Source organism: Dasypus novemcinctus, chromosome 2 (assembly GCF_030445035.2).
Source record: "Dasypus novemcinctus isolate mDasNov1 chromosome 2, mDasNov1.1.hap2, whole genome shotgun sequence".
Classification (NCBI taxonomy): Eukaryota; Metazoa; Chordata; class Mammalia; order Cingulata; family Dasypodidae; genus Dasypus; species Dasypus novemcinctus.
Genome location: NC_080674.1, coordinates 43,422,862 through 43,448,836, shown reverse-complemented (window position 1 = coordinate 43,448,836; position 25,975 = coordinate 43,422,862).

The following is a 25,975-nucleotide window of genomic DNA, read 5'->3' as shown; positions in this document are numbered from 1 at the left end:
TTGCTTCCAGTTACTCCAATTAATCTATATTAATCAATAGTAGTATAGTATGGACTCTGAAAACAGTCTGGCAAGTTGGAATCCATCTCTACTAGGCAAGTTACTTAATTTTTCAGACTCAGTTTCCTCATTTCTAAAATGAAGACAATTATATTTCCACCTTATAAAATTTTATGAAGACTAAATGAGATAATCTATGCAGAGCACAATGCTTGGCATAAGTAAGCACTCAGTTCATCTACCACCACCACCACCATTACCAGTTTCATTATTTTTCAATATTCAACTCAAACCCTATCTTCTCTATAATTCTCACCCAATTTTCCAGTCCATACATATTTACCTCCCTTTAAGACTTATTAGCATAAATTATATTGAACTACTAGAATTAAGGTCTATACTCTATTGTATTACTCAGTAATGATTTTCTCTTTTCTTTTTAGGTTTGTCTTCTAAGTAAAACATATGTTTACTGATAATCTATCCTGTATCAAGTACCTCTATGTTGGGTTGTAAATACAGTAGTTTTCAAAAACATGTTGGACAATAATGTTCTACGGAGCAATGCTAATTATAGCCAACTCCCTCCAGAACATTATTGAACATCCTCCACAACAATAAATCCCTTTGTAGTACTTGCTTCCAGAATTAAGTCCAACTGCTGAAACATACCAAGATAAAATGTTCTACTTTAAAAATAGGCTATATACATGTTTTTGAGGTCAGAATTCTAAATGCTGGTTAAATTTCTACATTTTTCAAGAGAACTCTGTGTGGGGATTTTAGATTATGCAAGAATGAAACAAGCTAGAAAAAGTTCTATTAGCCCCACTTAACTTGTTGACCAAGGCACAGCCGAAGAGTTTATTTTCCTTCTGTTATTTTGTATCAAAAATGTGTATAAATACATACTTACTATTAGTCTTGACTTTGAAACTAATTGAGGTTTAATAATAGAATTGTTATTAATGTACACACATACATACATATATACACACATGTACATACATAGATTTTTAAACAGTTATTCTAATTTCATGAGTTAATTCTGCTTAATTTATTTTGTTTAGTAGATAATGTAGAAATTAAGAAATTACTGGATTGTGTTTGCTTGATTTATTTTATGCTTGATCAGAAAATTTGGAAAATGTTTGAAATTATTGCATGTCATTTATAAAAGGTGGAAGCGTGTTAGTTGTAAGAAAGAAAAGAAAGAAAAAAGGGAAAAATTCACCTATAATCCAAGCTCACAGAGAAAACTTATACATTTATGAATATTTTTATAAGTATTTTCCCATATCTCCTTTCTTTTGTTATCTCTTTACTCTCTCTCTCACACACACATGTACCTAATGATACACAAATATTTCACCAACTGTAATATAACCTTTTAAAAATACATTTATTTTCTGAAATTGTGGTAAAATATACATAACATAAAAATCATTTTAACTATTTTTAAATGAATAAATGTGACATTAAGTACATTGACAATATTGTGTAACATTCACCACTACCTATTTCCAGAACATTTTCATCATCCCAGATAGAAACTCATGCTCTTTAAGCAATAACTCCCCATTCCCCTTCCTCTTCTTTGGTAATCATTATTATTTTTGTCTCTATGAATTTGCTTATTTGAAATATTTCATATAAAAGAAACTATATAATATTTGTCCTTTTGTGTCTGGCTTATTTTACTCAACATACCTTCAAGGAAGTTTCACCCATATTGTAGAATCTATCATCACTTTTCTTATGGCTGAAGAATATTTTATTGTCTGGATATTCAATACCATATTTTTGTTTATTCATTCATCTGTTTTAGATATTTGGGTTGCTTCCACCTTTGGTTATTGTGAATAATGCTGCGATGAAAACTGATGTACAAATATCTGAGTCCCTGCTTTTAATCTTTTTGCGTAGATATTTAGGAGTGGACTTGCTGGGTCGTATGGTAATTATATGTTTAACTTTCTGAGGAACTGTTGAAACTGTTAAAATGTTTTTCACAGTGGCTGCACACTTTTACATTCCAGGCAACAGTAGAGTAATGTTCCTCTTTCTCTTGATCCTCACCCACACTTAAAATTTTCTGTTCTTTTGCCACCTTAGTGGGTGTGAAGTAGTGTAACATTATGGTCTCGATTTGCATTTCTCTAATGCATGTTTTCATATGCTTATTGACCATTTGTATATCTTCTTTGAAGAAATGGTTATTCAAATCTTGAACTAGTTTTTAATTGGGTTCCCTGTGTTTGGGTTGTGGTGGTGTAAGCGTTCCTTATTTATTCTGGATTTTAAAACTTACCAGGTACAGGGTTTCCCAGTATGTTCTACCATTTTGTAGGTTGTCTTTTCACTTTCTCGATAATATTCTTTGATGCACAAAGGTTTTTAATTTAGGTGAAATCCATTATATCTAAAAGAACAAAATACCAAGGAATAAATTTAACCAAGGAGATGAAAGACTTGCACACTTCTGAAAGACCTAAATAAATGGAAAGACATCCATGTTCATGGATTGAAAGACTTAATAGTGTTGAGATGTCAATACCACTGGAAGCAACCTATAAATTCAGTGCAATCCATATAAAAATTCCAGCAGCCTTTTTCTCAGAATTGGAAAAGCTGATCTTCAAATTCATATAGGATTAAAAGGGGACTCATATGGCCAAAACAATCTTGAAAAAAACAAACATAGTTGAAGAACTCACACTTCCTGATTTTAAAAACCTTACTACAAAGCTGTAGTAATAGTGGTATTGGCATAAGGAAAAACTTATAGACCAATGGAATAGAATTGAGCATCCAGAAATAAACTCACACTTCTATGGCCAGTGGTTTTGACAAGTGCACCAAGTCCATTCAATGGGGAAAGAAAAGTCTCTTTAACATATGGCATTGGGAGAATTGGAATCTCACAGGCAAAAGAATGAAGTTGGACCCCTACCTCTCCCCAAATATAAATATTAATTAAAAATTGATTCATGATACAGAAAATCACTCAGCGAACAGACACAGACAGCAAGGGTGGTAGGATGGGGGAGGGGGAGGGGAAGAAAAAAATAGATTCCTGACGTAAATATAAGAGCTAATACTATGAAGTTCATATAAGAAAACGTTGGGAAATATCTTCAGGATCTTGTATTAAGCAACAGACTCAGATTTTACACCAAATGCACAAGCAACAAAATAAAAAATAGACTGTATAATATATTGTTCCTGATTTCACATTTAATGTTATTGCCATTGTCTCCTAGGATAGATTAAGGGTCATAAAACATATTGCTAAAATTCTGTGCAATATTTAAATATGTGTGCAAAAATGAAATTTGATCTAAAAAGCATGTGGGCTTAGGGAGTTCTCTTATTTCATATGTATATTTAATCTAAGTTATATTTTATGTGGATCCTCTTCTTAAAACATGTTTTAGATTAAATGATTTCCAGGTTCAATTGTATTTTGCCTTAATCAAATGACTATTAGTTTTAAAACTCATCCATGATGTTTAGCAAAACTTAATTGGCCACATGTCATGCCTCTGATTCTTTACATTTTAAAAAATAATTCTTGCTAGTACCATAATTTAATAACTATTTACTAAACATTGCACTGAATTTAGTAGGGTAAGGGATAAAAACAAGAAAGCATATAAAATATTATGGTTTTCATGAATTTGTTATTCTATTAACTTTTAAAAATCCTTACTACTCCAGTGAAAATGATCCAATCTATCTTACTTCCCCCTAGAATGAATATATATGTCTTTATATTTTGACTTCTCTGTCTTTGTCTGGCCAAAGAATGTTTTATTAATTAAAATAAGCTCATAAATATGTACATTATGCTTCTCTGAGTTAAAGATATGGCTATACCAATTGTTAAAATTGAAAGTTTGTCACACTGGCTGGTAAAGAACAGCCCTGACAAGACCTTCTCCACAGTCCTGCCTGACAGGATTGACCCTGAGCATAGCCAAGACCTCTGGAACCTGCTCCAGTCCTAAGACTGGCACCTCGTACTATACTGAACTGCTCCTTCAACATTCGTAATTTCACTTTCCTTTCCATATACTCAGAACCAGAAAATTTGATATCTATGTGAAATTAATCCTAGAATTTCTTCATACAGTTTGGGAAACAATAATTTTAAAGACATAATTATATGAAAAGTTTTCTATAAATAAAACGTAGTTGTGAACCCCAAGGATCCATATAACATATTATTTAGTGCCTGTATGCATACATAGTAAACTGATGAATTATAGAGTTCAAGCAATCCATTTATCATTTTGAGGAGGCAGACCAGAAGGCGCCTAGGTTAGAAAGCTCTGGAGTAGACAAGATTCATGTTGGAAAATGTAAGGTGGCACCTGGATTTTAGGTCGGGAAACCAGGTAGATAATCATTCTTAAAGGATATGTAAATGGGTCCTGAACTCAGGAATGAATTCTGTAGCCCACTTTTGGAAAATGATAAAAGAAACTAGGCAACAGAGGAAAGGGATAGGACAAGAATGAGTTGGGAAGAGGAGATTTTGCTCTGGATACCAGCCACGTTTGTGTGTTATGGTCAAAGAAGGTTTCCCAGCATAGCAAGAGCAATCCCAGAGACCCCACCCCCACTCCCAGGGCAGCTGTACTCTGCAGTGGTCCAGCCCCTCTTCAGGCCCTGAAGGAAAGTGGAAACCTTCCATAGATGGGGTTAACTGGGTACCACTTCAGTAGAGCAAGTTGCTATACAGTGTGTCACAGGCACAAAGATTCAGGCAAAACTGAAGGTCCTAGCAAATGACAGCACAAAGGACCAAAAGAGCAGGGCAAAATTTCCCACCTTGGCTAATCCCCTGGGGAGGCCAAATTCTCGGGTTAGGTTTGGTGGATGATGGCTCCACACACCTCTCTTCATGTCAGAGATGAGGGACAGGTTGTGGCTGATCCTCTAGGGAGTCCAACTGCTCAGAAGTGCCACATACTTCTCTTCAGATCAGAAATGAAAGACACCTGAACTAAGTGATGAGGTTTTATACACTCCAAGGTGAGATGGCTCTGCCAATGAACAACTTTTTTGCCCTGGTAAGTAGCTGGGGCTGAGTAAGATTTAAAGGCTCTACCTCAATACTTAGTCTCTTTCAAAATAGAAACATACCAAGATTCTGCTTGCAAACAAGTACAAATGAAACATAACAAACACCTGCATGCAAATAAGAAAGGGGAAAAGGAGGGGGATAGGCAAGGGTTGGAAGATGGTTGCTGAGTAGTCTTGACTTCCTCAACAACCTTCTCCAGTATATCGCTGTCTCCTGTGAAGACGTCATCTGCTTAAATTTCTTCAAAGGAAGGTGATTCTTTCTCTTTAATTTACTAGTATGAAGGTTCTACAAATATGTCAGTCTATTGGGACTAAAAATCTTCACTCCTGAAAGTCATTTTTCATGTCTAACAAATATTTTCACTCAACTGTATCCTTATCTTTTTGTGTTTGTTCATTTTGTGATAAAGTATTATGGAATGTATCATTATTTATTGAAATAAATTAAAAACTTTTCTTCTGAGCTTTCTTTTATTTAGATCTAATAAAAACCCAACTTCATTTAAGATTTGTCCTTTTTTTTGTCCTTATTTATTATTTTAATGTTACATTAAAAAAATATGAGGTCCCCATATACCCTCCACCCCCCTCACCCCACTCCTGCCCCCATAACAACAACCTCCTCCATCATCATGAGACATTCATTGCATTTGGTGAATACATCTCTAGCACCACTGTACCTCATGGTCAATGGTCCACACCATGCCCACACTCTCCCACAGTCCACCCAGTGGGCCTTGGGAGGACATACAATGTCTGGTAACTGTCCCTGTCCAACCCCCGAAAATGCCACCACATCACACCTCTTTCTCCCACTCCCTACCCCTGGCAGCCACCATGGCCACTTTCTCCACACCAATGCCACATTTTCTTCCATTACTAATCACAATAGTTCATGAATTGAATATCAATAAGTCCACTCTAATCCATACTCTATTCCTCCATCCTGTGGACCTTGGAATGGTGGTGTCCACTCCACATCTGTAACAAGAGGAGGCTTAGATTTCACATGGATGCTAGATGCAATCCTCCTGCTTTCAGTTGTAGGCACTCTTGGCTCCCTGGTGTGGTGGTTGACCTTCTTCACTTCCATGTTAGCTGAGTGGGGTAAGTCCAATAAACCAGAGTGTAGGAGTTGCAAGTCTTAATTTCATTATCATTTCTGGTGCTCTTTGAACTCTAGTTTTCCCACATCTGTTTTAAGAGAGAAACTGATACAGACAAACTCACTAATTATGACCTGCCATGCTCAATATGCCTGATAACTTCATGGCTTTCACATTATTTTTCTGCTTACATATTTCTTATTAGTATTGACACATTTTGCCTAAGAAGAACATTTCTGTAGTGACTTTGAAGCCAAAGCCTATTTGAGTCCATTTCCTGACCAGTAGAACTTAACCTAAAGATTGATATACAGAGAGATGGCTTTGAAAACCTTTACAGCTTACCTCTCTCCTCTGAGTGATTCACCAGAAGCAAATTTATTTTCTTTCCTGCTTTGGCAGAAATCTTCTGCTAAATTGTCCTTAGAATTTAGTTAACAGTTGCTGTACTTACAAAAATCAAGAATTAGAGTTACTTTCTGTTGGACGGATATACCTCCAAATAGCTTTCCAGTGTTGATGTGGGGAGTGTGCTTGTTGTAATTGGGGGAATGATAACTCAGAAGTATTAATAATTGGCTTTTACCTGGCAAATTTAACAAAAATATTTATTTTTATTGATTTGTTTTACCAAGTAGCCAACTTACTTGGAAAATTATGAACACATTCTATAGACAGTTTTCTGCAGGTAATGAAATAACATTCTTTAATTTTAGTCAGCAGGCAATTTATCTAGTAGATCATATTCACAGGCAAACCAAGATACATGGATTTTTGATGGAGAAATTACTGCTATTATCTATATATGTGTATTTGACATAAGTCAAAAGGTCAGTAACTTCTAAAAAAATGGTAATAAAATAAAGCATTTAAGATTTCTGAAGTACAGGTAGCATTATAACTTCTTAAATTTAATTTTTTTCTAAAGGATTTAATGCAAATTATTTTGAAATGTTGGAAATATGCAAGGTAACAGAAAATTGAATATGGGACATTTGATTTGAGGTTACATTTTTTGGCAATGTTATTTTTTTTCCTCTCATGCTCTCAGAAGTATAATATATTGAGTTATATATAGAAGAATCAACTTTGCATATCTGCTTATAAGATAATCTTTTAAAATTTTGATACCAATATAAATTCATAAACCCTCTAAGACGGTCACTTTATTATGACAGTTCCTTTTTTAATCATTGGGTACATACATGTTTGGATGATTCTAATGAACGGGAAGCACCTAGCAGTGTAGCTGGCATAGAGTAGGTACTCAATAAGCTGTTTTTAAAACATAAAATAGAAATTTAGAAATTCCTTTAAGATAAGAGAAAACAGTAAGTGAGGATAAGTTTGGAAGAAATAAAATATGTTACTTCATCTGTGACATCTATTTTGTTAAAAGGTTATGTAGGATGAAGTTTGAGCCCTACAATAACAAAAACACACTTGAGAAAATTCTAACCATTTGCAAATGATTTAAAAATACTCCATGCATTCTTGTTCTTGTTCACAGAATAATCTTATTGATTCCTAATTTCTTTCTTCAGTAACATAATTCAAGTAAATATCAATTCACACTCTCTATCCCATACTGTCCAATCTGCCCAACATTTTTACAAATGCTAAGAACTCTTCTCTTTTGTCCATTCATCAGGATTATGATAGTTATTTTTTTAAATATTCGGTTCTACTTACCCGACTTAGTTGTACAAATTCAGCCAAGATATCTATAAAAAGAGCATAATAGAACAAAAGTTTGTAGCAGTTGATTTGTAATCATTATTCCCAAATATGTAGGATCAAATATAGAATTCAAACTCATCAAAAGGGAGGGAAATGTGTCTTAGGGGGCAAACTAATTAGTGAATATTTATAACAGGGATACCTTTCTGATATTAGCATATGGGTTCTTTTAAGCAAAAATAAATAAATAATTGGTTCTTGAGGAAGAATGTTTCCTGAAGTGGGACAGGCAAGTAAAGCCAAAACAAATTCCAACAACTAAAAGGAGGTGGGCTGTGTGTGACTGGGAATGATTATGATGCTGTAAAATAGCTCATTATTCATCAAGCAAGACGTGAGTGATTTGAATTGAATGAAGATGTTATTTATTTGACCTGGACACAGAGCTCAGGTTGAAGGAAATATGTTCACTGATTTGTTTATCCAGAGGTGTTGTTATGGTGTTACTATGTTACGTGGTACCCCTCACATAGTAAGTGCTGGATAAAAACTTTCTGAGTGGATCATACCATGAATGCCTTTTGGGGACACATTGCAAAGGGCTGTGATATCATTTAATTCCTTCATATTTTCAAGAGCACAAAAGACTGGATTTGTACTTAAGTTTTACCACTACTTAGTTGTTTGTCATTGTCTAAGTTATCCAAGTTTAATGAACCTGAGGCTCTTCATCTCTAAAATGAGGTCAATCATACCTCCCGCATAAGATTATTTTAAAGATGCACAGTGTAAGCTGTTTAATTCTCTGGCAGATGTTAAGCTGGACCTACTTATAGCAAAACAGGATCTCTTCTCCTAGAGCCCCCAAACTTGGCCTGGTCAGCCCCTGACCACCTGCTGCAGATCTGTGGGTCCAGCTTCTACAGCCCAGGCTTCTCTGCATGGGAGGGATGGTCAAAGATATCACAATACAGGCCCATGCTGACAACTTTCCACTGAGCCTGCTCTGGGGTTCACAAACCCATTTTGGCTTAAAATGGGCTCTCTGTCTTGCTTTCTCTCAAAAGAGACAGAGTGAGTGTTTTTCTAAGCTGCTCAGAGAACTGCATCCCTCAATGAAGAGGAATCTGACCTTAGGTTTCCTGAATACCTTCTTGGTCTATATGCTTTTACAGTCTCTGGTGGTAGAAAATTACCTTGGTTTTTCTCCCTGAATTTAGTAAGGATATTCAAGATTCCCTCTTCCTTTTACCCATTTGAGTCACTAGGTCTAAGCTATTCAATATTGTGGCCAAAAACTGTACATGACTGTTGAATTCTTAAAATATGCCTAGTCTGAATGGAGACATGCTATAAATTTTATATACACATGATTTTCAAAGCTGACAGTAAAAAAACAAAACAGAATATAAAATCACTTTAATAGTTTCATATCGATTATATATTAGAACAATATTTTGGCTATTTTTAGTTAAATAATATATATTACTAAAGTTCATTTCATTTGCTTTTATTTTTTACCCTAAGAATGTGGCTACTAGAAAATTTAAAATTTTATTTGTGGCTCACATTATATTGGATAGTACTGCAATAGATTCTATGGACCCAAACTATCTAGGGATATAAATACCAACTCTCTGATTATCTCCCAGTAAAGTTGAAGATAATTCCAAGAAGTAGACAGGTATTTTGAGCTCTTCATAAACAGCACATTCTAACCACATAATTTGCCAGTATGAGATGAATCGTATAAAATTTCCGGGGACTCTTTTGTTGTTGTTGGTCAAAAACCTTAAGAAGAAACATTTGCAGTTGACAATATCTGGCCTTGTGCAAATTGGATTTGAATTCTGTAAATTTCAAATGACATCAATATTTAAACAAAGATGACTCAAACAGGAAGATAATGTGGGTGATTCACTAACCTTAAAACAGCCTGCAAATTAGAGATGATAAGAGATGCATAATTTCATTTCAACTGTCAGCATTTTTTTTTGATATACCCTTGTCATATATTTTCTGTTAATGTTTAATCAAAGGTAAAGATAGTAATGCCAATGTCTAAGCATGTCTTAATAAGATTATAATTAGCTGAAGATATTTCTTTCCAGTTAATCTTTTTTTTACATTCTGATTGTAAAATAACTACTTGGTCAAACCAGGGATGGGGAAACTCACATGCATAGGAATCTGGTTCTTGACAGAATTCCATTGTAATAAGGAAGGTCTACCCTGGCAGGCCTATAGATTAAGTTTTAAAGATCAAAGAGTAGGATTTAGTCCAACAAGTTTAGAAATCTGATTTTTGATTTCTGTCTCTGTATCAGGCAAGATGAAATCAGAGATTATATATTTGAATGTGGTTAAAAGGGGAAATTTTAATTTTTAGAGAGGAGGAAACAGAATAACAGCTATATAGAGAAGGGAGGAATAGACACATTGAGAGGTGATGAGTTTCATTTGCTTTTTAATATTACATTAATGCATAATGAAAATGCTCTAAAATGATTGAACTGATGAATACACAACTATGTGGTGATACTAAATACCATTGATTGTACAATTTGGATGGACTTTTGCTTTATTTCTTTAAATCAATAAAATTTATTTGCTTAAAAAAAGGGGGAAATTTTATGTTGTATATATTTTACTTAGAATAATTTTTTTAAAGCAAAGACTATACAACACAAACAATGAACCCTATTGTAAATGATGAGCTATAGTTAACAGTACAATTAGAAAAATATTCTTTCAAGAATTGTAGCAAATGTACCACACTAATGCAAGGTGTTGATAATTGGATGGTATATAGGAACTCTGTATTTTATGCATGTTTTTTCTATAACCTACAATTCCTTTAATTTAAAAAAACAAAAGATAAAATCAGAAAGGCAGAGCACTATGAGTTGTAATCACTCATTTATTCATTGACTCATTTATGTATTTGTATTAAGGGATTTGTTGTAGGGGTTTAATCTGATGCAATTATGGAAGCTGGTTAAGTATTCTCTGTAAGGCTGTTGCTCTTGTGTCTGATGGTAGCACTTGGAAGTCCAAAGGGGAAAGGATAATCAAAGTAAAGTGGAGAAGATCAGGAGCAACCTGGAGTCCTCAAGCATGTGCAGAAGCCCACAAGAATGGATGAAAACCCAAGTCAGTTCTTATTGCCTTTCACCTCAATGGCATGGTATACTGCAGAAGCCATGACCCTTCAGCACAAAGATACACACACACACACAGACCCCTGAGTCAAAGAAGCAGAAACAGAAGGAGAATTCAGGGGAAGGCCCGGACTCAGTCTCTCACCAACAAAATGAGCCAGAGGATAAAGAAAATTTACAAAAATGGCTTTACTTTTACCCTACAAATCTTATACAAGAGTTTCTGTGACTCAGCCTAACTGAAAAGACAGGGAATGGAAATCTGGGAAATTTGGCCCAATCTAGCCAAGTCGTTACAACACAAAGGCACCATAGTATCTCTTCTTGTATGTCTTTTCTCTGGTTTTCAATCTGTCTCTCTGTGCATAGTGTCATATGAAGTATATGTATATCCTTTCTTGTCTTTCTCTTCTCCGTGTTAACCTCTTTGGGTGTGTTTTTTAACATGCTTGTATTTGTCTCCTTGTCTGCCTTTGTAATTATTTCTTTTGGGGCCCTATTTTTCCAGGAGTTTGTATTTTGCTTCCTGTATCTTAGCCTCTTGGCCTTTTGCCTGTTTGATTGCCTCACTCTTTTTCCTTTTTAATGGCCATGAGACTAAATTGCTTTTTAATGTTTTTCTAATCCATTTAGTAAATAGATTTTTATGATCTATCTTCTTAATTTTAAAATATAGACTACAGAACAACATAGAATTATTTTTCTAGATAAAATAAATCATAACTTAAGAAAAATCATGTGACCCTGGATTAATATTTTCTGTGAGCGAATGGCTGTAGAAAAGACATATGCCTTTTGTGGTCTAATCAACATTAAAAGTAATTGATGCCAAGTTTTAATGGATGTTTCAGAAATGTTCTGATGTCTACCATGTGTCAGTTTTTGTCACCACAAAACATTTGCCCAGTCCTCCACGTGGGCTTTAAAGAGAGTTTATCCCCTTATTTCATGATTTTTCCAGTGTCTGAGATTGCCTCATGCACATCAGAGCAGATGGCCACCTCTGAAATTAAGGAGTTTCTAGAAAATATTCTTTTCTGAAAAATATATCTACAGACTTTGTAACCATCATTCATTTCTATCAATTACCAAATTATTAAATATAAAATTTTCCATGTCAGTGTTGTTATTACCTTATCACACTCTCATGTGGACCAAAATTGGGGGACATTTTTTCCTATAGTCTAAATGCATGATGGAGTTTGTGGTAGTGGTTACTTTGAAAGTATCAAGTACAGTAGTGGAGCTGTTGATCAGTCAGAAGTTTAGGAATTACTGGAGAAGAGCAGTGGGCAATGAGATCCCTGGGTGGAGAAAAATTAAACGTCAGGAGATATTGAAATAGGAGAGTGCAATTTAACTTTTTACTTTTCCTAGCTTAACTAGGACAGACCCTCTACTGCTGTGTATCTTCAAAAATACTCACCTCTGAAACTTACAACAAGTTAGATGCTCCTAGGTCTTGCCTGTCTAGGTAGGTTCAGGCTCTCTCTAGGTAGGAAGGGGTAATAGAGACCTTAGTCCATAATGAAGGACTGTTCATTACAGCTGAGCTTTTATCTCATGTACACATGGATCCATCATATTGCACTCACATAACCACCCTCAAAAACACTGGAAAAGAATGAATATTGATATTATTGATATTGCACATGTAGAATTTTAGAGTTTATAGAGTATTTTCACATACATCCTCTCAGAGTTAAAAGAATAAGAAAATTCAGTGACCACAATTAAGAGTAAATATGGAGAAAGTGAATAGTAAAGAACAAGAGAATAGATGGAGTAGAAAGTACCTGTGGTTGGGGACCAGCTGAGAAGTAAGAAACACAGAGTGGCATTTAACCAAAGGAACTTGGTACCTTATCACTAATCTAATCAACTGATGACACATGTTTTCTGTAAATGTTCTTAGGCATCTTGAAAAGAGACGTAGCAGATTGCAGAATACTGAGATCTCAGTGTCTAGACTCCAAAATCAGTTAAGAACATTTGGAAAAAATTACTACGAAGATTTCAGAGGACTGCTGTGTTGGCTGCGGTTACTTGGCTTGTGTCAACTGTGCCCTAAAAACAAACTTCAGTGTAGGGTTTGGAACACTGATGAAGGCCCACATGTGTTTCTTCCCGCTTTTTGATCATGGAGAAGCAGAGCTTGACAGTCAATGGGCCATCAGCTCATTTAACATTCAGGATGTTGAGGGGATGATACACAACCTATTTGAGCAGCCCTGCCAAGAGACCTGCTGCTCGACTGAGTAAAACCAGAATGGTTCAAACTGACCTCCCTAGATCCAGAAGTCATATGACATGGGCTTGACTCTGTGAAACCTGGACATCATTGCTGGTCCCCCCACGCTGTCTCTGGAAATCTGACATCAAAGGGGATAAAGAAAAACCACCTGATCTCTCAAAAAGTAGACAACACATAGTACCTCAGAAGTATCTCTCCCGCAGATTGAACGTCCTTTATTCCCTAGTTTGTGGTGGTTATATCAAAGCCCAGATGATTTTAATCTTAGGAATGAAGTTATTCTCTCTTCTCTAAGGGTTTCATATTTACTACTGTTCACTTTAGGGTTCCTTTCCAGACACATTTGACAGCAGCATTTCAGTATTTAGAACAATGGGTTTCATGAGAATTGTTTCAGATTTGTTTTGATATACTCTAAAGAATGTGTCTTTCTGATGAAACACAGAAAAAGAAAAACAAATGCACATTTACCTTTAGTTCTGACCCTGCCCTTAATATTAGTATCATAACTGAGCCTTTGTTTCTTGATCTTCAACAGGAGGTGATGATTCTGGGTTGTCTCCAGGTGTATTTGTATTTTGAAATTGTATGACAGAAACAATTCTGTAAAAACCCACAGATTTTCTTTTTGTAATAAGTACATACTTGTTTCCTCTAAAATTACTGGCAGTCTGTTACATGTTTTGGAGTTCATTAGCGGAATTTCTGAAGAAAGATTTATTCAGTATGAAGAATTTTGAAGAGCATTAGGCATGTTTCTTATAACATGTCAGTAATTCCATTAGAGGGAAAAAAAACACCAGTACATGGCTAGTCAATAATAACAAGCTATTATTATAGATAGATGTTGGGAGGACATGGAAAAGCTCAGGGTGTGCCAGAAGCTGTGGTGACAAAGAGATGAGCTGGCAAAGATGATGTTTTTTGGTCATGGCTAGAAAGTATCTGGGACTAGGGTATATGGCAATAAATCAGGATGCTCCCCAGTGACTGTCCCGGGGATGGATAATGTCAAGTCACAAGAAGCCTGGGGTTCAGAAAACCCATTCAAGAGATAAACTACCTTTGTGGTAGTGGGCTAGGGACTAAAAGCTGGTAGGACAAGGAGGGTAAAGATAGTGTCATAACCATTTCTTCTTTAATTAACATCTCCCAGAGAGGCTGTCTTAGTGCAGACTAATCTTACACGGAATTGCCTATGACAGATACCTGGGAAGTTTAAAATGAGTTTCACTGTAGGAAGATTCCGGAGTACCCTTGTTATCACACATTATGTGCTGTCTTGGTAAACATCTTAATTAAGTTGTCTTTATACACAACTCATGAAAATGATACCTACAAAGAAGAATGAACAAAAGAACTACAATGTTATTTTCCTTTATCGCTTCATCTTCATGATGTCAAGAAACAAGCTATAATTAATTTTAATCTGCTATGATTTATGTTTGTGGACTAATTGTTGTTTCACAAATAGACTTTATATGAGTTTGTTATATGTGTTCAGTATTGTGTTGCAGTTAGCTTAGGGAGGAGACACAAAAGAAAACTGAGTAAGCATGTTATTCGGATTATTTTGCCATCTCATCCACAATCATGTCTATTGTTGTTTCACTGATAACTATACTCATTACAGAGATTTTGAGAAGCACAGAATAGAATTTAAAATTTATATTACCAATAGTTCCACCACCAGAGGCCACTGCTATTAGCATTTGGACATATTTCTTCTTAGTTGTTCTCTTTGGTTTTGTAAATCATAGCACATATAATTAGCAATTTTTAAAATTTAAAAATGGTCATGATTCTTATTTCCCCTTATTAAAGAAGGCTGCAATTAGCAGTCTTATTGATAATTTTAAAAGTATACCACACTTGCCTTGCTGTCTCTAATATTTTTTGCTTTGCCCTCCAGACATCCCCACTCCAAAAACCTCTCATCTTGATGCTTCTGTCCACCTTCCTCATTTCCTCCCATCAGGTGCTTATGACTCCACTTGTATTGTTGTTCCTTGGCACATGTTTCCCCCCCCCCCCCCCCCCCAGTCCCATTCTCCAGCCCCTACCTTCAGTCCTTCCTTTAATTCTTCATCCTGGTATCATATACACATTCAAGTAGGGATTTTTCAGATAACCAGAACCCACTGACATCAAAGCTTAAGGGAAAAGAAAGGTCCCAAGTTCCTATGATGAGGTTATTAGGAGTCATTAGCTGAAACTCCATGAAGGATGGTTAGAAAATGCTCACAACAAACTTTGTTACTTCAGAGAGGGGGCCTCTTTTCCTTTAGAGTTAACTAAACCATTCAGTTATAACTTGTTCATGAATATATGTTATTTCTACCAGAAAATCTATTTTCCCTCATCTCTCATTCTATAAAAATCATCTTGTGCTCTAATTGAGGCTTTCTATGATTCTATCCAATAAAAGAGCTTAGCTGTTGTCAGATATAAGATGGGTTAGCGCCATAGGAATAAATTTTAGTTTATCTTGGCGCTTTCCTTGGTTGTCCTCTTTCCCTAACCTTGCCCATATCATATATGCACACACACACACACACACACACACTTCTGTTCTATGAAGTCCAATTAGACTTCAAAATATATCTATGATTCAGCACAGCTCTCTTCGTCAACTATTGCTGTCCTAGTCCAAGATCCCATCAGGAAAAATTGTGAAATACTTTGAAATGAGCAAAAAATAAAAAAGATTACTGGAGGCACTATTTAGCACAACCTTCTTGGTCATCTGTGCTTTTCACAGTCTTCAAGATACTTTACAACTCCTATAAATTGTGGAAATCTGGTAGTAATGCAGATGATTCCTAGTCATACCAATGCAACTGAGTAAATGCCCTGTAGATATTGACCAGTTTTGTATTTACAGCATTTGAAATTCATTTCAGTATTTCTGATATGTTTGTGTTCTTTGACTTCTTGTTTGAATTAGTTGCAATACCTTATCAGTTCTCTTTTTCATGAAATAAATACTGTCTTTGACACATGTTCATTTTATGTTTGTTTAAGTCATACAACCTTAGAAGGTTGTTCTTTAACTGCACCCTCAATTCTTGCCTGTACTATAATATCCTCCTAACTTGTTGGTTTTCACTTTTGCCTTCCTTTAAACTTTTCTCCATAGAGCAATTTGAGTGATTTTATAAAAAATGAAGAACAGCCCATGTATGCCCCCAGCTGAAAATATGCCAAAGCCTTCATATTGCTTTTATAATAAAATCCAAACTCCATGTCATAGTTTACAAAATTATGAAGGATCTGGTACCTATTATATCTCCAACCTAATCTTATGCCATTTTTCTGATTCTCCGCCATATTCTAGCTACATTGACCCCATTTCTCTTCCTGTAATTTACCAACCCTTCTACCATTTCAGTATTTTTGAACTTGCCAATCTCTTTGCCTAGAATGTATTATTTTTTTCCCCTTGGGATTTGCCTGGCTGGTTTTGTCTCATTCTGAACTCAGAAAAGCTTTCTCTGACCAACCTGGTAAAATTGGCTTCCTTATTTACTATCAACTTTATTCTATTTATCGTAATCTAATCTGGCCTTATCTATTTATTTATCTCATCTCTGATACCTCCACTAGAAGATCAACTCAATGAAGGGAGGGAATATGTTGTTATATTCTCTGCTGTATTGTCAGAGGTTATTACAATGACTTTCATATAGTAAAAGAACATTTGTTGAATTAATGAATGAAAGATATTGTGTCCTTGAATTTTGGAGGGAGCATTCTGAGGCAAGAAGATTGAGAAAAATGGAAGTTTTACCACATGCTAATTTCTAGAATGAATGTTCACAAGAAGGATGGCATGTCCCATGATAACCAGAGAGCCAGGTGGTGTTGTGTATATATCAGGAATAGAAACACGTAAGAATGCAGTGGAGAAATGGGAATGACATTCCTTGGAAGAGTGTATAGCTCATCTCTGATCTACAGGTGAGTCAGATATATTTAGTTAAGCTTCTTGGCCCCTATTGCCTTAGGGACATGAGTGGAAAGTCAATAATCACTCATTCCCAATGACTCCAATGTGGTCATTTTATTATCAGTGATTCTAGAACATTATTGGTACCCAATTAATATAGAGAGAAAGAGTAAGATCCTTGTGAGTGAATACAACTACTAGAGAAATAGAGGCATAAAGAAAATGCTCTGATATGTTGATGATAGCTGGACTTGGGGAAATAGTTACTCAGAGAGTAGTGTGGGCAGAGAGGGCTTATTGCCTCTTATTCTACATCCTTTGTGGTCATGTACTCCTCCAGAATCTTCTTTCATCTTTAAATCACTTTATTTTTGTTTTTCTCTTTGCTCTCCTATTTATTCCTGATACATTTTATTTTTTCTTGACATTTCTCTACCACATTCACCTTCTCCAGAGAATGATATAGGATGATTACAAAGCACCAAATATATCTCACTAGTTCTGGTGAAATTTTGAGAAGCACATATTCATGAAGGGACATAAGTTGGTGATGGTGATATTTCAAATAATTGCTGAATCTTAAAGATCCAGGCCACTTCCAGGTTATTAAACTGGAACATTCGCCATATAATTAAGATTATGGATCATAGAAGAAAGATCATGTCTTCACTTGGGTTCCTTAGAAGGCAGATCCTGAACCAAAGCTGAAGCACAAAGGGTTACTGGGGACTGAGACCCAAGAAGAAGGAGTCAGGGCCAGATATATGAAGCAGGGAATGAGGGGGAGCCAATACAAAGAAGAATAGGAATTGGCCATTGCTACAAGTGACTAGGTGCTGCAGTTCCGATGTTTGCCAGAAAAGCCATTGGAAATACAGTTCAAGAGAGTATAGGGGAATAGAAGTGAGAAACATATCCATCAATCTCCATTACCCATTAGTCATAATAGCTTCACCCATACAGACATAATTTTTTAGCATTTTCAAGTTGCATATTTGTAAGTGCCAAGAGGGTTCCCATGGGATCCTCTTTTATGATATCATTAGAGAAGTTCTAAGGTAGAGAATAAGTGGCAAGTGATGAAGGCTTCAGGTGAATTGTCAGGTTGTACCTGTGAAAATTTGGGTACAGTAGCTAGAATAAGAGAAAAGTGAGGCAAGAGAATCTGAAGTCCTATAAATAAATATGAAACTACAGAAATGAAAGGTAGAAAATAGAGGACAATTAATTGTATCACCTTAGACAATGTGATCCACCTCCCCAACCTCAGACTATTCAATTGTGAATAAGTTGCTCCAGTTCAGTGGTCCTTAATGTTAGTTGCACATTGGGATTATCTGGGATCTTTAAAAATACTGATTCTTGAATCCCAACTCATCCCCCACAAAGATTTTGATGTAACTTGTCTTGGGTGCAGCCTGCACATTTGAGATTTAAAAAAAAAAAAATCTTTCCAGGTGATTCTAAAATGCAGACAACTTTGAGAACCACTGGTCTTGAATCTCTAAATGTCTGTTCAATTCTAACATGCTACAATTCTATCGTACATTTTTAAAGCCTCTAAGGAGAAGCATTTTCCAATCCCCTTTATCAACCAGATATATTGAAGAACTTTCAAAGACAGGGAGAGTATGGTATATCAATATTCCTCCCTCTGGGAAACATTTCAGTTAAACAGATGATTATGGATTCCTGAAGTCTAGGCAAATTGTGTTAGATTTATTAGTTCAATTGGCCTTTGGTTAATATGTTTTTCTTTCTCCAGAATAACTCTGTTGCAATTTCTATTGACTGCATATTTGAGTTCTTCAAAATGTCTCCTTGGTGATCTTTGTTCTTGCCAAATTCTTTTGGAAAAATTGCTAACTGGAAACTATTTTTCCTGTTACAAAAATAATTGGGCTGATCTTAAATCACTCTTCTGTAGAAATATTAAATATTGAGTCGATATAAAATTTACAAAAAAATCATAAATTATACGTAACTTATAAAGAAAGGAAATATGAGGTTGTGCGAAAGGAATTGTGGTTTCAGACCATGAATTTTAAATCATTATAGCTAGACTCAAACACATCTTTATTAATCAAAAAAGGAACAATTACAATGAACACATTTTTGCCAATGAGAAATGTTTGTTTATTCCTGTAGCGTAAAAATCTGTGCTTTGGGATTCCACAAACACTTGGAAGGCATTTTCTGCATCCTGCTGGTTGTGGAAGCATTTTCCCTGCAAAAAGTTGTCAAGATGCTTGAAGAATGATAGTTGGTTGGCGAGAGGTCAGGTGAATATGGCTGATGAGGCAAAAGTTTGTAGCCCAATTCATTCAACTTTTGAAGCGTTGGTTGTACGACGACGTGCTGTCAGGTATTGTCATGGAGAATTGGGCCCTTTCTGTTGACCAATGCTGGCTCCAAGCATTGCAGTTTTCAGTGCACCTAATCAATTTGCTGAGCATACTTCTCAGATATTATGCTTTCACCAGGATTCAGAAAGCTGTAGTGGATCAGACCAGCAGCAGACCACCAAACAGTGACCATGACCTGTTTTTTTTTTTTTTTTTTTTTTTTTTTTAATTTTTTTTATTTTTTATTGAATTTGTAATAATATTACATTAAAAATATATATGTGAGGTCCCATTCAACCCCACCCCCCCACCCCCCCTCTCCCCCCCCCCCCAACAACACTCGTTCCCATCATCATGACACATCCATTGGATTTGGTAAGTACATCTTTGGGCACCTCTGCACCTCATATACATTGGTTCACATCATGGCCCATACTCTCCTCTATTCCATCATGTAGGCCCTGTGAGGATTTACAATGTCCGGTGATTACCTCTGAAGCACCATCCAGGGCAGCTCCATGTCCCTAAGACGCCTCCACCTCTCATCTCTTCCTGCCTTTCCCCATACCCTTTGTCCATTATGTCCACTTTTCCCAATCCAATGCCACCTCTTCTATGTGGACACTGGATTGGTTGTGTCCATTGCACCTTTATGCCATGACCTGTTTTTGGTGCAAGTTTGGCTTTGGGAAGTGCTTCGGAGCTTCTTCTTGGTCCAACCATTGAACTGGTGGTTGCCAGTTTTCATCACACATCACAATCTGATTTAGAAATGGTTCATTGTTGTTGCATAGAGTAAGAGAAGGTGACACTTAAAATGAGGCACCCACTTATCGAGCTTTTTCGTCTTTCTAATTTGCTTCAAAAGCTGAACAACCACAGGATGGTCAACACTGATTTCTTCTTGTGTAGTTGTAAGAGGACCAGTTTCGATGCTTGCTCTCAATTAGTTGTTGTCAACTTCCGATACCTGGCCACTGCACTCCTCATCTTCAAGTCTCTCATCTCCTTTGCAAAACTTCTTGAACCACTGCTGCACTGTATGTTCATTAGCAGTGCCTTGCCAAATGCATTGTTGATGTTGTGAGTTGTCTCTGCTGCTTTACAACCCATTTTGAACTCAAATAAGAAAATTGCTGGAATTTGTTTTTTGTCTAACATCATTTCCATAGTCTAAAATAAATATGAAATAAACAGCAAGTAATGTCATTAGCAAAAAAACATAAAGTGAGAAATGCACATTAAAATGATGTGTAACATAACCACATTTATTTAAGAATGTGTGCCAATATCAAATGGCAATTTCAACAATGCACAACCACAATTATTTTTGCACCAACTTAATAGAAAATACTCATGTATTCACTACCCATTTTAGGAAAAAGGACATTATTATTACACTGAATCTGCTGTGGGTATGTCCTTGCTTCCTAACCTATTCCATTTCTACCTCACTCAAAGGTAACCATCATCCTGAACTATCCTGAATGATTTATCTTTTTTTTTTTTTAGTTTTACTCTACATTAGTAACACTAAACAACACACAGCTTAGTTTTGCAAAATTTTGTACTTTATATAAATGAATATTCTATGAATTCTTCTGAAATTTATTTATATAAGTAGCTACAAATTAATTATTTCAACTTATGTATAATATTCCATAGAAGGCTTAAATTATACTTTACCCATTTGTATAAGTTAGATAGATTAACTGCAGTAACAAATAACTCTAAAAACTTCAGTGGCTTATTTACTGTTCACACAAATCTTTGGGGCAGATGTACATTGTTGGAGAGCTAACCTACTTGTTTCTCCTCCAAGCAATGAATGGAGGAATGCAGGCTACTTCCATTGTATATGCTCCCATTTGCAGGACTCAGATTGAGAAAGACAGAGATCAGAAAGAGAGAGAAAAGGAAGGATAAAAGGAAGAGGAGATTGCATGATCATTACAAAAAGTGAGTTATACAACATTCTCAACATTTTAAACTTAACTCATTTGAATGGTCCCACCTAAAGGCCAGAGTGATTATAAAATATAGTTTTCCCTTTGCCCACGATGAAAATAAAATGGTTTGGAAAGCATATAGCATTTTTCTCTGCTACATCTTAATACCTTTGGCACAATATAAGTTATGTTCCAGCTTTTCTATATTAAAAACTGTAATGCAAATTTTACTTCTGTAGATTTTCTCTTACAAGTTTCCTGATATACATGTGTAAGAATTTCTCTTGGGCAATGACTTTTGAAAGAAAAAATTTTTTTCACCATAACTCAGTGCATGAAATACTTTGCATCATCATCCAATACTCAGCATACACACATGAATTTTCAGAGGCAATACTTATCCATTATTCTTTAAGTAATTCACCAACGTAGAGCTCTCAATTTCCTTTATTTCCATTCTGTGTACCTTCACTTTTAAGGGCTGCTCTAATAAATATACACATTAGGTTGGCTTAAAAAACAGGCATTTATTGTCTCACAGTTTTTGAGTCTAGAAGTCCAAAATCCAGGTTTTGACAGGCCATGCTTTCTTTAGGAGTCTGTAGCATTTCTAGTGAGCTGCAACCCTTAGGGTTCCTGGGCTTGGGTATCTGCCTCCAACACTTCATGATCTGTTTCCTTGGCCTCCTCTTGTGGTTTTTGCTGATTTCTCACTTCTAACTTCTACCAATTGGCTGCATCTGAATTTTCCTTCTTTTTAAGGCCACACATTATATGGATTAGGGTGCACCCTGATTCAATTTGGCCTCATCAAAATGGGACCTTTGAAGGTCCTACTCACAAATTAGTCCACACCCTAACTAACAATAACCTGAAAGGTCCTATTTACAAATGAGTTCATACCACACATTTTTCTTTTGATCAATATCATCTGGACTCTTAGCTGAGTCCAGGTGGAACTATGGATGAACCAATCCAAATGGAGGAATTTTCTCAGATCAGGTAAAAGAACACCTATTTTATGATCACAGACTATTTTATTATAAACAGTTTTTATCTCCCAAATGTTTGTTGACCACTGAATATATGTATGAATATATTAGTGTTTCTATTTAATTACATATTTCTTGTTAAGTCCTTTGTCCTCCCCCACCTTTGTTAATTAAGTGCTTATATGTTTCATATTTCTTCAGAAGCTCTTTATATAAGTATAACCTTTAATATTTGAGTGAAAAAAACAGGTTTACTTTATTTCATTTAAAAATAAAATAATATATAAAACAAAATAAAATTTCACATGCATATTTCTTCATTTTATAATGACTATAGCAGGAGCTTTATTTAAAGAATATTGATGAGGAAGTAGTTTTAAAAATAAGTTGGAAGGAATAGTAAATTTGGTGTGGAGACCATTTAGCAAGGTTTTTCATTTATCTATAATCAAAGTAATAAAGTATGAAATGTAGAAGAAAATAGAGCTGATGCCAGAGGCTCCAAGTGAGTATTTTCCAAAAATATAGAAGATTTGGCAGTTTGTGGTTCATTGTAAATTATTGGGCCTCTTGCCTGGAAGGAAGCTGATAACAAAGAGAAATATGGGAATTGGTAGAAGGAACAGTTTTGAAGAAGAAACAATTAGTTTGAGAGATTTCAAAGCATAAAGAAGCAGAAAGTATTTCCATAATTCTAGAGGACAACCAATACTAATATTTGAGTATGTATCTTTTTAGGCTATATATTTTACATGGTTAAGATTTTATTTTAAATGAACTTTCAAAACCATTTTGTACTAAATATGAGTATATATTCATGTTAATACTTTTTATAAAATCTATTTAAATATCTGCAAAATAATCTTATATGAATGTGCCATTACTTTATTTCTGTATATTTTGGTTTCAATTAGCATTTTTAAAAATTTAGTATAATCTGGAATGTTTTTTTCATATAATCTTTTATCACCTAGAATAGGGTCTCAGGAATATGATTTTTGCAACAATTATACTTGTTTCAATGTTCTCGTTATGTTTTACCAATTAACTTCTCAGAAGGATTATCCAACATACATTCCCTGGAGCAGGGTATCAGAGTACCCGTTTATCATCTCTCCTTCTACATTGAATAATCCCATTAAAACAAACAGACAAAAATAAGAAAAGAAAACTTGATAACTTAGAGTGAAAAAATAGAACAGCAGAATCACATTTTTTTCCTTTTATTTGTTTTGTGTGAATTCAAGTAGCATGGACTTTTAACATTATATGTGCATAAAAATTGTTCATTTCATTTGACTATTTGAGAATCAACATTTTAAATCGATTTATAAGTGATTTTTATATATCAAGGATTTCTAATTCTTTCACTCTAATAATATCTTACAGATACATTTCCCCAAGTTTGTCACTGAAAAGATAAAATTTGTAATATGCTAATTGTATGGAATGCTTTATTACAGTTAAAATATTCAACAGAGAAGTAAAATATTAGAAGCCTCAGGGAATCCATGGGTTATCGAAGGATCATTAGGTCTCTGAAACCTCACAATGAATGACAAGAATATTGGCAAAAAAGATGGAAGGATTCCAAGGACAAATGTTGGCTGTGGGTTGCCTAGCATATGGCAGGTAATCAATAAATATTTGTTTACTTATTGCTTCTACATCCTGTCCAAGATTTATCTTATATCTGTCTCTTCTCCAGTCAAGAGAAGCAATGAGTTTCTGTTCTTCAATAAGGATAAAGGCATGTTTAAAATTTACAATTGAGTGAGAACTGGAAATTTTTCTGACTCCGTGTTTTGATGCCAAATGGTTGCTGGACTTAGCTAAGTTTTGATGGATCAAGTTCTTAGCTATAATGGAAATTTATGGCTTTGGCTCCTTTTCATGTGGTGTTAAAAGTTCCTGGTATAGCCTTTATGTCTCCAAGAACACAGAAGCAGGGAAGGAGCCATGGACTTTTTATACTGTGCAATATTGTAGACAATGGTGCCTCCTGAGTAGATGAGGCAAAGTGGGATGTAACCAGGAGGATTCTTAGTTAAGCCAAAAGTTTTGTACTCTCTCTTACATTATACCATATTTGGAAGAAACAAAAGGTTCATCTCTGATGGTCATATCTCCCTGTAAACAGGCTGCTCTGCTGAACTTGATGGAAAATTTCAGTTAGCATGGTGAGCCCAGCCCTTTTTCTACTGACTATTTAGATCTATTCTTAGATATGAAGCAGAAGCCATCTCAGGCCGTAAAATCCTTTCTGTGATGAGAGACTGTAAAAATCTTTGTGTGAGATAAAAGTGATTTGGTGTGTTCTGCCACCTCCACATTTGATGATGCACCAAGAGGGTGACTATAAAATATAGGGCTAAGGGATGTGGGTTTTTGGTCAATCCACCTGACTTAGTTATAATTCCACCACCTACTAATCATGAGATTTCAGGAAGTGATTTTTTTTCTATAAGCTAGTGTTCCTTCATTCTTGAAATAGGATTGTGACCTTATAATGTTGTTCCCCTAGTGTCAAACCTCTTACATCCCGCAGCCTTGTTTTCTCACCCCTGTGTTTGAGGAGAGCATGGCCACTGCAAAAGTGCTTAGAAGAGGTAGGGCTGCCACTCCATGTGGTCCAGAGGACAAACATCATTCCACAGATGACCCCAGACCTTCAAATCTAATGGAATATGCTGGATTTCAGAATTGTTTGGGACAAGTTATGCCCATTTTCCTTCCAATTTCTCCTTTTTGGAATGAAATGTATATTCTATGCCTGTCCCTCCATTGTATATTGAAACAGATAACTTGTCCAGGTTTCATAACTTCACATACAGAGGGGAATTGTACCCCAAAAAGACCATATCCATAACCGATTTCGATGAGACTTTTTACTAAGCATTGTTTCTGAAAGGACTTATTAATGTTGTGATGGAATGTTGAGATGTTGTGATGGAATGAATGTATTTTTCATATAGAAAGAACACTTCTCTTTGAGATTAAGGGAGTGGAGTGTGCAGTTTGAAGCTGTGTATCTCCAGAAAAACGTTCTTAAATTTGGTCCATTCTTGGGAGTATGAACCTGTTGTAAGTAGGATCATTTGATGAGGCTACTTCAGTTAAGGTGTGATCCAGCTCCTTCAGGGTGAGTCGTAATCCTCTTATGTGAGTCCTTTGTAAAAGAATGTAATTCAGACAAAAAGAGAGAAAGCCACAGAAGCAAGAAGCTGAAATCAATGAGACCTGGAAGAGAAGGGAGAGACCAACATATGCCACCATGAACCTGGCTGTGCGACACAGCCAAGGGTTGCTGGCAGCTGGTTGTCAGGAAGAAATCATCACCTTGATGCCCTTATTTGGACATTTTCCCAGTCTCAAAACTGTGATCAAATAAATACCTATTGTTTAGCCCAACACATTTCATGCTAGTTACTTTGAGCATATTATG